At 38.9% G+C, this 14,109-nt stretch overlaps 1 protein-coding gene across 1 annotated transcript in view; it reads right to left on the bottom strand.

The window, feature by feature from the left end:
- Cntnap4 (contactin associated protein family member 4) overlaps positions 1 to 14,109 on the bottom strand; it is a 353,495-nt gene that overhangs the window by 46,719 nt on the left and 292,667 nt on the right. The gene's annotated exons all lie outside the window — the stretch shown is intronic.

Here is a 14,109-nt window from a genome sequence, read left to right as displayed (position 1 = left end):
CCCCTCTCTCTCTCTCTCTCTCTCTCTGCCCTCCTTTCTTTCTCCAACTCTCTACCTCTCACAAATTCAGGCTGATTTCAAATAAAATGATTTTCAAGTTGAATAGAATAGAATGATCATAGAAGGTTGTGCACAGCTAATGCAATATCTACAGCTATACTGAAAATCTCACTTTGTTTTTACTTTGAAGACGCTACCCAGGTGACACTCAAATTGCACCCTTTAAAAAGCTAAATTCAAAACACAAATCTTTAAAACACAAATACTTGTATCTGAAGCTTATATTAATGTATTTGACTGGATCTATGCTGTGAATGTCTTTTACACGATCTCAACAACCACAGGCATAGTTTTATGGCAGAGAGCTAGCAACCAACTTTCAATTCTACAGAATGGCAGGGCATGGATAATTCTGAGCAGAGAAAGACAAATGCTACTGGCAGCCTTCTTTTCTGAAGCGCTGGAGAACTTGGTAGAGATGCACACATTTTACTGAGAAAATAGCAGAACTAGATCATTAGAGAATTGAGTTAAATATGAGGGTTGTAACTAGAAAAGAGAGTTCCCACTATACCACTACGTAAGTTTTCCTCTGCTTGTTTGTTTACAATACAAGTAACATAAGGCTGATTTTCATTAAGAGATAGTATTATATAAGACTGAGAAAGCAGCACTGATTTCTTTTTTTTTTTTATCAATTCATGAGGAACTAGGTTATCTGTTTTTCTAATAAATGGACTTACGGGCCTATGAGATGGTTCAGCAGGTACAGGAGTTTTCTGTGTAAGCCTGGGAACCAGAGGTGAAGCTGCAGAACACATGCACAGGTAGAGGAGACCAACTCTGCAAAGTTACTCCTCAGTCTCCACATGCATGTCATGGCACACCGTTCATGTGCACACATCCAATCCAATAACAAGATGTCACTTAAAAATAAATGGCACTGTATTTAAATATTACCAAATATTACGTTTAAATCTCATCAAGGGTCTGAATAATTGATAATCTTGGCAGGATCTTCTCTGTTCATGAGCTATTTCAGCAGAAATTGATATTGCCATTGCAAGTGTACAGAAAGCAACTCATCAGGTCATTGATCAATCAGTGTCTAGTCAGTTGACTCTGCTGAGTGATGGTCACCATCAGTCTCCAAACTGGTGCTGAGACTTAAGAATAAATACAAAGAAACAGCTCTCCTAACCTCCTGGGATGCTGTGGCATGAATGAACAGCAAAGTGCTGGGGTGGGGTGGGGAGGTCAAATGCTTTTGACAAGAGAAATTCAGCTAGAAAGAGATTGCAGGAAAGGCTTGGCAGGAAAAGTGATGTCCAAACAAGAGGAATGAGTTAGCCAATGAGTTGGAGAAAAGAATTTCTTCTGCAATAAAGTAAAGGCAAACTCATGTAAACAGAGCAAGAGGTACAAGGAAAACAAACACCACAGAGCTAACAGACATTTTGTGGAAAGATTGGGTATCAGTCTTATATGAGATGATGGCCAGATGTTGACTCCTCTCAAGTAATCACTAAAATGGAAACCCTTGATAGAGAAATATATCTTTAAAGGAACTCTTTAAAAATAAGAGTGAAGTTAAATGCACGATGATGCTTACATTACAAAATGGCTTTTGTATCTTAAGAGAGAGGAGAACTCACGAAAGAATAGTAGTGAATGGCAGATGGCATGTGTTCATGGTGGGCACAGTGAGAGGCATCCTGATACCATAAGCAAGTTAGAGTTTGTTTCAGTGCACTGTCCAAGTGTTGCAGTGAGGATTTCTATTGCTGCAATGAAAACACTATGGGGGGGGGGGAAAGCAAGTTGAGGAGGAAAGGGTTTATCCAGCTTACACTTGGAGATCATAATCCATCATTGGAGGAAATCAGGACAGGAACTCAAGCAGACTGGAACCTGGAGGCAGGAGCTGATGCAAAGGCCATAAAGAGGTGCTCCTTACTGGCCTGCTTCTGATAGCTTGCTCAGCTTGCTTTCTTATAGAACTCAAGACTATCAGTTTAGGCAGGGCCCTCCTTCATTGATCACTAATTAAGAAAATGCTTTACAGCTGGATTTCATGGAGGCATTTCCTCAACTGAAGCTCCTTCCTCTCTGATGACTCTAGATTGTGTCGAGTTGACAAATCCAGTACACCAAGCTTTGACAGTCTTGGGTAGGACTTTTACTGAGCAGCAGGTAACATGCTACAAGCAGGATATACTTAAGAGATAAAGAGCTGCATCATTTGACTGATGGATCAACAGAAGTGGAGAGGGCCTGGTTTGATGCCAATGTTTGACAACCAGGTATGGCACTGGTATTCCATCATATAGAAAATACTGGAAGACACAAAGCAGCATAGAAACCTGTAGAAGCATGCATTATTTAGGTGAGACTCAGATGAACATAAAAGTTGAAATTAATATTTACAAAGACCCAGTAGCAGGTCTACAGTATGCATTAAAATAGATAATCACACCTGCCACCTGGTCCTCTGCAAAGACAGATTTTTGTGGAAAAAGCACGGTTTAGCATTTAACCATGCAAGCTGTAAAAAAGTAGTTAACTCTCTCCTATGATTATACTAATTTCCATTAAACAATGAATTTGTTACTCACACTAGAACAGAAATAAACAGGTGTTGGCCATTCCCCTTTGGCGATGTGAGTTGATGAAATGTTCACACCATGCTAGGGTAGGAGGAAAGTGGGGTAAAACAAAGCAGAAATTTGGATTGCATGGGGGAATTTAGGAGGTATTATTGTTGATAGTTATTTTAATTCCTTTTCCTGTACTTTATTAATTTTTGTTGTCTCAAAATATTTCCATAATTTTGTCTGGAGTGTTGTAGTTTCACCATTATTATCTTTGGTGAATGAAGGGTCAATCTGGGACACAGCTAGAAATGAGTGGTTTTGGAAGAACAGAGATGATCTCCTTGGCTTAGATTAGTTTGGACATTAAGTAAAATGGACCGGTGTAGACCAGTTACATGAAATGAATGACATGGAACAATATGTGCTGGTGTGACAGACACCCTTCCTTAAGAGCCTCCCAAAGAGCTGGAAAGAAGGAGCTCCACTTAGAAGATCTAATGTCTTCTAGCTTTGAGATAAGAGCTCAACCTATTTTTAGTTATATGTTAAAGAAACATCTAGCACCGGACAGTGTTCTGAACTGGTCTGAGATCTGTCCCACTTTCACAGAACTGCAGACACCTCAGAGGGAGACTCCACATCTTTTCCCATTTCTATTGCACTAATAGAAACAATTCACATGGTGAAAAAATTTGTTTCTCTCTCTCTCTCTCTCTCTCTCTCTCTCTCTCTCTCTCTCTCTCTCTCTGTGTGTGTGTGTGTGTGTGTGTGTGCTACAATTTGATTTTTCAAATTAGTTGCAATTTCATGTGTACAGTGTTGATGGCATAAGAAAAACATTTCCTTCAAATATATACCCAAAGAAGTTTGTATTACTTTTGTAGCTTGACTTCCATTTCTAAGCCTCAACTTTTATGATGAATTTTTTAGAAAGAAATGAATTGCCATGAAGAAATTTTAGAGGCATTTGAACACTGTATCAATTTCATACATCATAAAATCTCAACCATGATAAAGCAAAAGTGCGTTAAAATCTCTACTAAGAAAGACATCAGGAAAACTGAGATTTTCTTCTCTTCTACAGATCAAAGATGGAAAGAGATATGGACAGAATTGTGACACCATTCCAAAACAATCACCATATTCCTCTCACCCATTCATCCACTGATGGGCACACTTAGATAGATTCTATTCCTTGGTTGTTTTAAATCATTTTGCTATGGATAGGAGAGTGCCAATCTCTCTTTGTCTTACTGATTTCATTTTCCTTGGACATATACACAGCTGTAAGATTGCTGGATCATATGATAGTTTGATTTTTAATGTTTTGAGCAATTGATCTCATATTTTCTACAGAGACTGTATAAATTTATATTTTACCAACAGTATGCAAAGGCTCATTAGTAATTCTACAACGTATTCTGTTAAGTGAAATAAAACAGATACAGAAAAGACCAAATCAGTGCTTCAACAGATTCAGAGACTCACAGACAAACATTATATAGATAAAGCCTGGGAAGTCTTGTGGCAGAGTTGGGGATAGTACTGAGGGGCCTGGAGGGGTTAGGAAGTAGGCTAGTGGATTAAGGGGGGAAAGGTGAAAAATGGAAATTTTTAGCTAAATATGAGAAATAAATTCAAGAAATCTAAGAGTATCACATGGTGATGACAGTTAATAATATACAATATTCCTTAAAGGTACTATGTGAATTTAAAAAACCATCATCATAAAAATGGTATTATAGAAAATACATATCTCAGTAGTTACAGCCATGCTATTAAATATGCATAAATTCTTCTACACATCATGTTATATATGTTAAACATATGACTTTTTAATTTAAATTACTAGGTAAGATGTTAGAGGGTGGCCAAGCAGTTAAGAGTAGACACTACTCCTGCAGAAGACCCTCGTTTGTTTCCCAGCATTCACATTGGACAGCTTACAACCAACCATCTGGGACTTCAGTTCCAGGTAATTTGATGCTCTCATCCAGCCTCTGTGGATGCTTGTACTCACGTGCACATGCCCAACACCCACCCACCTCCGCACACATACATAATTAAACTGTAAAATAAATCCCAATACATAAGCATGGAAAACTATCAACATTGTTACCAATATTTCTTAATGTAAATTGTACCTAACTTGCAAGGGCTTTTGTTTGGCCTTTTATCTGGAATTTTTGTGAAATATAATGCTTTTAAGTTATCTCTGGCTTATTTTCTTTCACATAACCACAATCTTTTTTCCAGAAGATGTTACTTTCCAATTATTCATCAAGTGCCATAAATTTCTACTAGGAAAAGTTGGCCAAATATCTTCAGCAAATGAAAAAAGTTATTACAAAGTCTCATTCAATCCTGACAGCCATTTGTAATCATCTTCTTTTAATGTGCATTTGGGAAGAACAGGTCATTTCAGAGCTCAATTAAAAAATTAATTTGTTCCTGTTGAAAATGTAGAGAGACATGAATCATTTATAACAGCTTATTTTGAATAAAAAACATGAATTCATTCAACAGAAACATAATTTACCAGAAAATTTATTACATGGACAGCTTGGAAGCAGATGTGTTGGTTCAACGGGTGTAGAGTCGTGTCTAGCATCAATGCAAGATATAAGGAAATAATTTTATTAAAAGCAAACACAAATTAGTCTGGTGTGTTACAAAAAAAAATGTGATAAGAATAGGTCTTTCTTTCTCCAAGCTTGATAAAATAAAATTAATGACTTAATGGCTTTAAAAAAAAACATGGTTTACACTTAATTTTCAAAAAGGAAATGGATGAGTCAAGTTATTGAATTTCCTATTTATTTCTCAAGAGACTTCTAGAGGGAAGGATGAAAGGGAAGCTATCTATAGGAGGAAATAAAGTTGCATTGTGGCTAGATTTACTATTTACATATGATCACTGTGAGAAAACTGAGGCCAATCTATACAAAGGAACACATTCAATGTAATACTTCTGACTCCACAAATAGAAGAAAAGGTATATTAAAATCAGGAGAATTTTGCACACAGTAGTTAGACTTCTGGATCATGCTGTCATTCTACTTTTAATTCTTTGATGAACCACACTTTACTGCTTTCTATAATGGCTGAAGTAATTTATTTTCTACCAATAGGGTGCACATGTTTGTAGATAAATCTATAAGACATTATGTTTCATGAAATAAGTATAATAATACAGATTTACTTCTAGAAAAATCACACACACACACACACACACACACACACACACAGAAAACCCACTGAGTTTAAAGATATCAGGCCCAGATAGACAGAAGTGGGAATATAGCATCATGTCCTCCGGCTGCTGTTTATAACCTGGTCTCCACTACATAAGTGTGTTACTTGACAAAGCAAAGGAGATCCAGGTAGCCTATGGAACACAGGATACAGATTCCAAGACTTTAAGATGGGAGGACTTTTCTGGATTGTTTGAATGAATGGATTATGGGCTCAGTGTAATCACAAGGTTCTGGGAAAGGAAAGCAGGAGAGAGAAACGAGATGATTTGAGAAGGGCTGGAATCGCCACCTCTGCCTTTGACAAGAAGTTGGGGACCATCAGAACTGGTGTGAGCAATGAGTAAAAGAAGCTGGAAAGGTAAGAACACAGACTCTCTCTTGAGGTCCCTAAAGGGAATACAATTCTGACATGCCTTGGCCTTAGCCCAAGAAGACATGCTGTGGGACTCTTAGCTGTAGACTTGCAAGATGAGAAATTTATCCATTGGAAAATCATTACGCTGTCAGGACTTGTTACAACATCGATATAAAAAGTAGTAAAGTGGACTGGGATGATGGCTCAGTCAGGAAAGCACTTGTCTTGAAAACATGAGAACCTGAATTTGATCGCCACAACCCATAAAAGAAAACAAAAACTAAGAAAAGCCAAGTATGGCAGAATGGGCTTATAATCCCAATGCAGAGAGCCAGAGCCAATCAGACCCCTGGGATAATGGGCTGAAGGCCTGCCTTGCCCTCGTCCCCTGAAGACAGCAAAGACAAGAAATCCTTCCTAAAGTGGTCAGTTTCAGAAACTCCCATCTAAAATATAGATTATAAGCCAGCGTGAAGTTCATTATTCCAGTATCACAATGATCGTCAAACATATCTGATACTTGGGAGGTGCTATGAAAGGAAGAAAGAAAATCTCCACAAAAAGAAGGACTGGAGATTGGGGGTGGGGGGAGACGGAGTTTGAACACAAAAAGAAATTTTGGAAAATCTATACAGAAAAAAAAATTAACAGAGAATACCTACTCTTCTTCTGTAAGTGGATTTGGCATTAAGCTGACTCGTGATGATTTATCGTTATACCCATTAGTGCTTTTAGTGCTTCTCTCAACCTCATCAGAGAAGCATCAATTTGCAGTAGATAGTGATTATCACAGAAGAATCACAGTGGGCCAAAGGACAGGAAGTAAGATACTCTAAAATGTTCAACCCTAAAGGAAACACATATAACGAATCTTTTCCTCCCAAAGCTTTGGAGCCATCCAGGAAGACGATACAGAAAGAGTCTGAGAGCCAGAGGTAGTGGACAGCTACAAGAAATCAATGTCCTCAGAACACGGTGGGAACTACATATATAAACTCACAGTGACAGTGTACGCAGACAGGCCCAAATTCAAGCCAGGATAATCCCCAGCATGGAGTTGGGCACACAGTGCTACCTGGGGCCATGGGGTTCTTGGCCATTGTTGGCGACTAGGAGGTGAGATAGTCTCCTCTAAAAGTGTAGATCTACTAAGTCAACAACAATCCAGTGGGAGACCATGCACGCAATATTATTTGGGCAGCACAAATTTATCTTAATGAGTTAACAGGAAAAAAAACCCACAAATTTGGGTGGGTACGGAAGTGGGGTGAATATGGAAGTGGGGTGGATCTGTAAAGAATTGGGGAAAGGGGAATAAATATGACCAAAATACATTGAATAGTATTCTCAAAGAACTAAGAATATTTTTTAATAAGGATAGAAGTTGATATATGTTAAAAAAAAAAACAGGAACTGAAAATGCATTTTATTTTCTTAAAGTATTTACAGTAAAATATAAGAGCTGAGACTCTGTCCATAGAAGCACTAAGCAGAGTTTGAAAAAATATCTTCCAAGACATAGGGGGGAATGAAAAATAGGCAGAGGAAAAACTTAAGCATATATATGATGGAAATAAAATGAAGCTTTCTGGGAAGAAAGAAATGAACTGGGCCATATTAAGAATTAGCTTGTCCAAAAAGAAGCCTGGCCTTTGCCCTTGTCTCTGGGAAGCATTCTCAAAACTCTTTAGTGTCCTCTCTGGATTACAGTCGTAGTCTACAACCCTTACACAGTGTGACACTCACACAAGTTTGAGGAGTCATTGCAGTTGACCATAGAAAACTGGTAACCCAGAAGAACATGTAATATTTTACTCTGAGCAAGAACACTCTGCTATAGAAAACATTACTGGAATATTTACTGAGTCTATGAGATTTTAGTGGCAACGATATGCCATACTTGTACATTTCCTATATTGTTTAGCATTATTGTGTGTATGTGTATGTCAGGGAAGGGGAACGTACTTCTATAAGAGGAAGCACATGCCTGCCACTGGATGCACATGGAACCTAAATAACAACCTTGGGTGTTGGCCTTTGTTCTTTATCCATTTTGAGGTAGATTCTCTCTCTTTTTTTTAATGCTGTTTATCATTGTGTGCATCAGGCTACCTAGCCAGAGAGCTTCTGTATGAGGACTGGGATTGTGGAATGCATTCCACACCTGATTTTACATGGATTTAACTTGGGTTCTCATGCCTGAATGGTAAGAGTTTTATTCTCTGAGCAATTTATCTACTGCCTACGTTTTAAATAATTTTTATTGTTTTGATTAAAAACCTCACAATCATGTAACTGTGAGGAGGAACCTTCATTCTTCTACTTTTATCCGTTCATTATTTCATGTATGTATTTTTATATATGGTCTAATTGAAAAGCTCAGGCTGCTTCAGAAGTCAGCATTTAACCCAGGTTGGCTTTGAAATTACAACCATTCTGTTTTAGCCTCCGGTTGCTGGCATTATAGGTGTGTATAGCCGAAGTGGAAATTCTATCAGTTTCCCAATCTAAAATCTACTGACTGAAGGGGAAGTGATGGCTGCAGAAGGCAGGTCCCTATGATGATGCTAAGTGTCACGTTAGAGACTTCCCAGTTCTTTCCAAAGGTATAACCCCCACCCCCCTCCACAACTGGGCATAGCGTGGACAAAGAGAATAGCGATATTGTATACTGTATCTGAGTTGGCACTGATAACAGGTTTACCCTTACCTTAATAAACACCAAAATCATGGATAGAGAGCTAGCTCATCTGCTTAAGTATATGCCTTGAAAGCATGGGGACCTGAGATTGATCCACACCACAAGAAATCTGGGTGTGGTGGTATGAGCCTGGAACCTCACTGTTTCAAAGGTGGGGGCAGATCCCTGGATCCTGATGCCCAACAGGCTTACCCTTCTTTGTGAGTTCCAGGCTAGTGACAGCATGCACAGGGACTACATAGCTCTGCAGCAGATGGGGTCCCAGACCTTAATGGAGAAGTGGACGCAGAGCTTTATCTCTAACCCAGAAGCTATCTCCAATTGATAGCCACTTGCAAATGAAAAAATTAGTCTTCCCTAAGGGAGTCTCACTGAGTGGAACAAACTACTCTTAAGGGTAGGCTCCATGCCCAGCAGTAGATAGCCAACACAAAATGAACTTGATGACAACCTTGGAGATTCCTTGTCTCATGTTATGTCAGGTTGTTGTTGTTTGTGGAACTGACATATCTAATGTTGGTATCTCTCCCACTTCAGTTCTTTAACCACTGAAGTGATTGTTGTCTGACATAGAATCAGTCCAAGTAGAATTCTCTGAATGGGATCACCACTGTCCCATTGGCCAGCATAAATCATTTATGCTAGGAAAAGAGTCAATATATAGTGCTATCCTTAAGAGTGTAAGCATGCAGGGGTCTCATTGCGGCTCCAGTCAACTCACTGATCTTGACATCATGACATGATCATGGCAGCAACCTGTTAGTAAGGCAAGCATGTGCAAGTCTCAGTTGTGACTTCTCTGTCAGATGCAATACTTTTTGCTACAGTATATTAATCAGTATGTCCTGGAAAATATACAGATGCAGTTGTTGATGAAACAAAATCTATATTTTAGAAAACTGACCCAAGGTATTATTGGAGAAATTCAGGAGCATAACTGGAGCCCCACGTCTGTGCAGTGTTGTCAGTTGACATTAGGATGGCGTCAAGGATAGTGGAGCAGGAAAAAGACAAATGTCACTTAGAGTTATCAGTGAGGGTGAGACTCTTAGTCTACCATCTTCCATCTTGTACATTTCCCTCAGAAAGGAGATTCAGCAGAGTGCTTAGGAAACTGCTTCTAGAAATCACGTCCGAAGTAGTCGGCAGAGTTAAGCAGTGCTGGGTGGAAGACAGTCCTGGTACCTCTTCATGTCTTAACACACACACACACACACACACACACACACACACACACACACACACACACAAACACACACACATCCTCCCACTAATGCATAATGCATTTGGCATCTGAGATTTTTCTTCTTTGCTACCACTCTAGGATCTGCAGAACAGATAGGACAGACTGAAGACATCTGGAGTCATCATTTAGCTGCTACATGGATGTGAAAGCCAACTTGAGGGAATTTGTCTTCACTCAAGAACAGTCTAAGCTGCAAAGAGGCACTGGTACAAGCTCATAATCATCAACACATGCTCAACACCAATAGCCTGCTCTATACTGTAATGCTAATGTTCTGCCCCTTTATCCAACTCAGAATACAGCCCAAAGGTAATGTCTCCAGGGCCAGCTAATCATTAGGACAGCAAAGCCCAACTTTCCCACCCCACATCAGCCTGTCTCCTGTGTGTCTTACATAATACCCAATAAACTTTATAAGTGAAGATTTCTGTCTCAAAATTATTTTCCAAAGAACCCATCCTGTAATAGCACATTATTTACAGATGTAGAAAGGGCTAAAAGGAGACAATTAAAGGAGATGAAACAGATGAGGAGAGGAGATGGGAAAGGGATCACTATGTCCTTGGTAAATCTTGCTAAACTATTTGAATTTTAAAATGACAACTTTGCATTTGATAATGATTTAAGTATGGTGTTAAAAGATGAAAAACTATTTAAGAAATGGTGTACTGGGGGAGACGTTCAAATTAGGGTTCAGATTTCTGCTTGAAAATCTTCGAAACTAAACCCCAAGCACCCCTGTGATGAACCAAATGTCCAATCTTCTTATCACGCTTCCCCATGCTTTGCCATTTAACTTTTATCATTTCCTGTTCTCTGTAGATGCATGAATGTTTCTCCACCACACATGCCACTATAGAAACACTAAGCCTATAGATCCAGTTTTCCTTCCCTGCTTCCATACTGTCATGAAGACTTTGAAAGGAGTAGGAAACAGGTAGGACATATTGATTTTATCTGATAGAGTCATCTTGTAGTTGACACATGGATTTAAAAAATTGATCTTCAACTGAACAGGTTTCAGTGTAAGGTGTGTTTAATTCATCTTTCTAACCAGAAATAGACATTTGATGATCAAATATTTGATGATTAGGTCAAATACAACTCATGTTGTAGATTTTACAAAGACTCTATAGAATGCTCTAGGATTCCCTTGGTCCATACAAGCAGAAGGACTTGAGTTCACTTCCCAGTAGTTCTGGTTGTATACTTGTAATCCCAGGCCAGGGAGAAAAAGACAGAGGATGCTTGTGGTGTTTTGACCAGGCAATCTACCCTGACTGCTCAGCTCCAAAGCCCATGCAACAACCTGTCTCAAAGGATGTGGATAGCCATCCTGAGGATAACAGTAGAGGTAGTCCTCTGGCCTCCAAATACACTCACACACTTACAAATGCACATACATGAACATGTGCACACATTTATGTAAAAAAAAATGAGTTCCAATTATAATTGTCTACCATGGAGTCAAAGACCCTGAAATTAATAGTTTTAGGAGAAAGTCAAATTTATCAAGGACAATGACTTGTCATATAACAATGGATGTTCATTAAAAATAGATAATGTATAAGATCTAGATTCATAGCCACTCAAGACGAAGGTGCTATTGAGATGTTTCAGGTTAACTGTGGATGTTCCAGATCAACTCTACAGAAAACACTAATATTAACTATAGAAAACAACTCACACCCCCAGGACAAAGAGCCTTTGTCTTTTCTCTAAGCCTGGTCTTCTGCTGAGATCACTCCAGGAACCCAGCTGCGGCTGCCACAGAGACCAATTTTCCAACAATAAGTCTCCATAGAATGGCTTCTCAGAGGGTCTTATCATTCCTAGACTGTGAATCTGAGGCCTGCCCTTTATAGAAGACTGTAGAATGTATGTCTTCAAGACTATGAATTCTATATGAATCAATACTTTAAGGTCATTCTGTATATACATTTTAAATTATGTAAAAAACTAGGAGGAAAATGTACAATTTTGAGGGACACATAATTCACATTAGGTTAGGAAATATTCTTTCACCTCTCACTGTATGCTCCAAAGTATGTATTGATGAACTTGAGCATACTATAGATTTCTGACCATTTTCCTGTTCAATCACTGACACAAAGGGAAAACATGGGAAGAGAGAGGAGACAAACAAACCCTAGCTTTGATAATAAATGTCTAGTTGTTTTGGTTACGTGAACAAAATGAAAGAAAGAAAAGGAAAGAATTCAGTCAGTTGATCCCAGCTTAATGGCATCCACGCTGCTTTTGTCTTCCTGAGAACATCATTTCACATACATGTCTTGGACTTTTTAATCTGCGAAACTGAGCTGTCCACACATTAAACAAGGTCTGTGCTTCTCTGGTCCCATGAACAATGCTGTTATAACAAAAGAGAAAACCACCCAATGAACAGTCCATTTAAAGGCTTGCCTTTCCTGTGGGTGTTGCCTGCTTGTCTTTTGCTTCATCCTGTGTTTTTAATTGACATCTTCAGGATATAATAAAGCACAGGTTTGAAAGCAACACGTGAAAATGAATTTTAATACCAAGCTATGTCCTAGACCTTCTGGAGCTCTCTTCATGGCATACTAAGATGCTGTTTCTCATCAATGGAACTATTTATTTCATTAAAGAAGCTCATTAATGCCGCCATCCTGTCAATCTATAAACATAATAGCAGATCTTTGAATTTAGTTCACTAAGTTCATTCTTGAATTCATTCTTGTGGGTTTTTTGTTTGTTGTTAGTTCTGGTTTTTTTGGGGGACAGGATTTGCTTTTTGGTGCTGTTTTGGTGCAGTTTGGTTTTAGAGACAGGGCATCAATGTTGTTCAGTCTAACCTTAAAATTTCAGCAATCCCTCCTGCCCCTCCCCAAGTGTTGAGATTAACAGTGTGCTGCCACGCCAGCTTTTAAAGGGGTTTTGTAATTTGAGAGGAGAACACCATAGTTTCTAGACAAATTTACATTTGTATAGAACAAGTTTGCCAAGTTCTCTGGGGAAGTGGAAAAGACAATGAAGAAGGACATCACCCAACTGTAGCATGCAGAAATTGTTCCCATAGGCAACTGCCAGCCAGGTCATTGTTCTCAGGAAAGACTGAAAAGATACTGAAAATGCAACTGTTACAATTAACAATCATCTTCCTAACCTTTTTTTTTCATATTTGGCTGCTTTCAAAGAAGAGAAATATGGACAGTACAGTGTCTCAGCAGTTACAAGTGCCCATTGCCAAATCTAAGAGACCCAAGTTCAGTTCCCAGATCCTATGTAATGGAAGAAGAGAACCATCTCCCACAATTTTCCTCTAAAATATCTCTCTCTCTCTCTCTCTCTCTCTCTCTCTCTCTCTCTCTCTCTCTCTCTCTCTCTCTCCCCTCTCTCAAACACACACACACACACACTTGCACATAAGTAAATGTAAATTCCCAAGAATTACATAAATCTGTTAGAAAAGATTAAACACACCACACATATTCATACACACACACACACACACTTTTTACTATCTTAAGAAAAACTCCACTTTGGTTGGTAGTTCAGACTCTGAGAACTCTCAAAGGTCTGGGTTAGTTGACTCTGTTGATCTTCCTGTGGAGTTCCTATTCCCTTCAGGGCGTCCAATCCTTCCCCCAATACTTCAATAGGAGTCCCAAACCTGTCTATTGTTTGTCTCTGGGTATCTGTAGCTGTGCAGTTCATTCTCCATGTGGGTCCCCCAATAACTGGAGCTTGACCATGGAAGCACTTCCCAACAGGACTGCCTTGTTTGGCCTCAATGAGAAAGGATACCCCTAATCTTGCAGAGACTTAATGTTCTGGGTGAGGGGATACTGATGTGGGGTGGCACCATCTCAAAGGAGAAGGGGATGTAGGAAGGATTCTATGACAGGAGAACTGGGAGAGGCAGCATTTGCTATGTAAAATAGATAAATAAATAGATAAATAAATAAATAAGTAAA

Source organism: Mastomys coucha, unplaced genomic scaffold (genome assembly GCF_008632895.1).
Source record: "Mastomys coucha isolate ucsf_1 unplaced genomic scaffold, UCSF_Mcou_1 pScaffold22, whole genome shotgun sequence".
NCBI classification, from domain to species: Eukaryota; Metazoa; Chordata; class Mammalia; order Rodentia; family Muridae; genus Mastomys; species Mastomys coucha.
The sequence above is the reverse complement of the archived record's forward strand: the minus strand, read 5'-3'. Positions and strand labels throughout refer to the sequence as shown.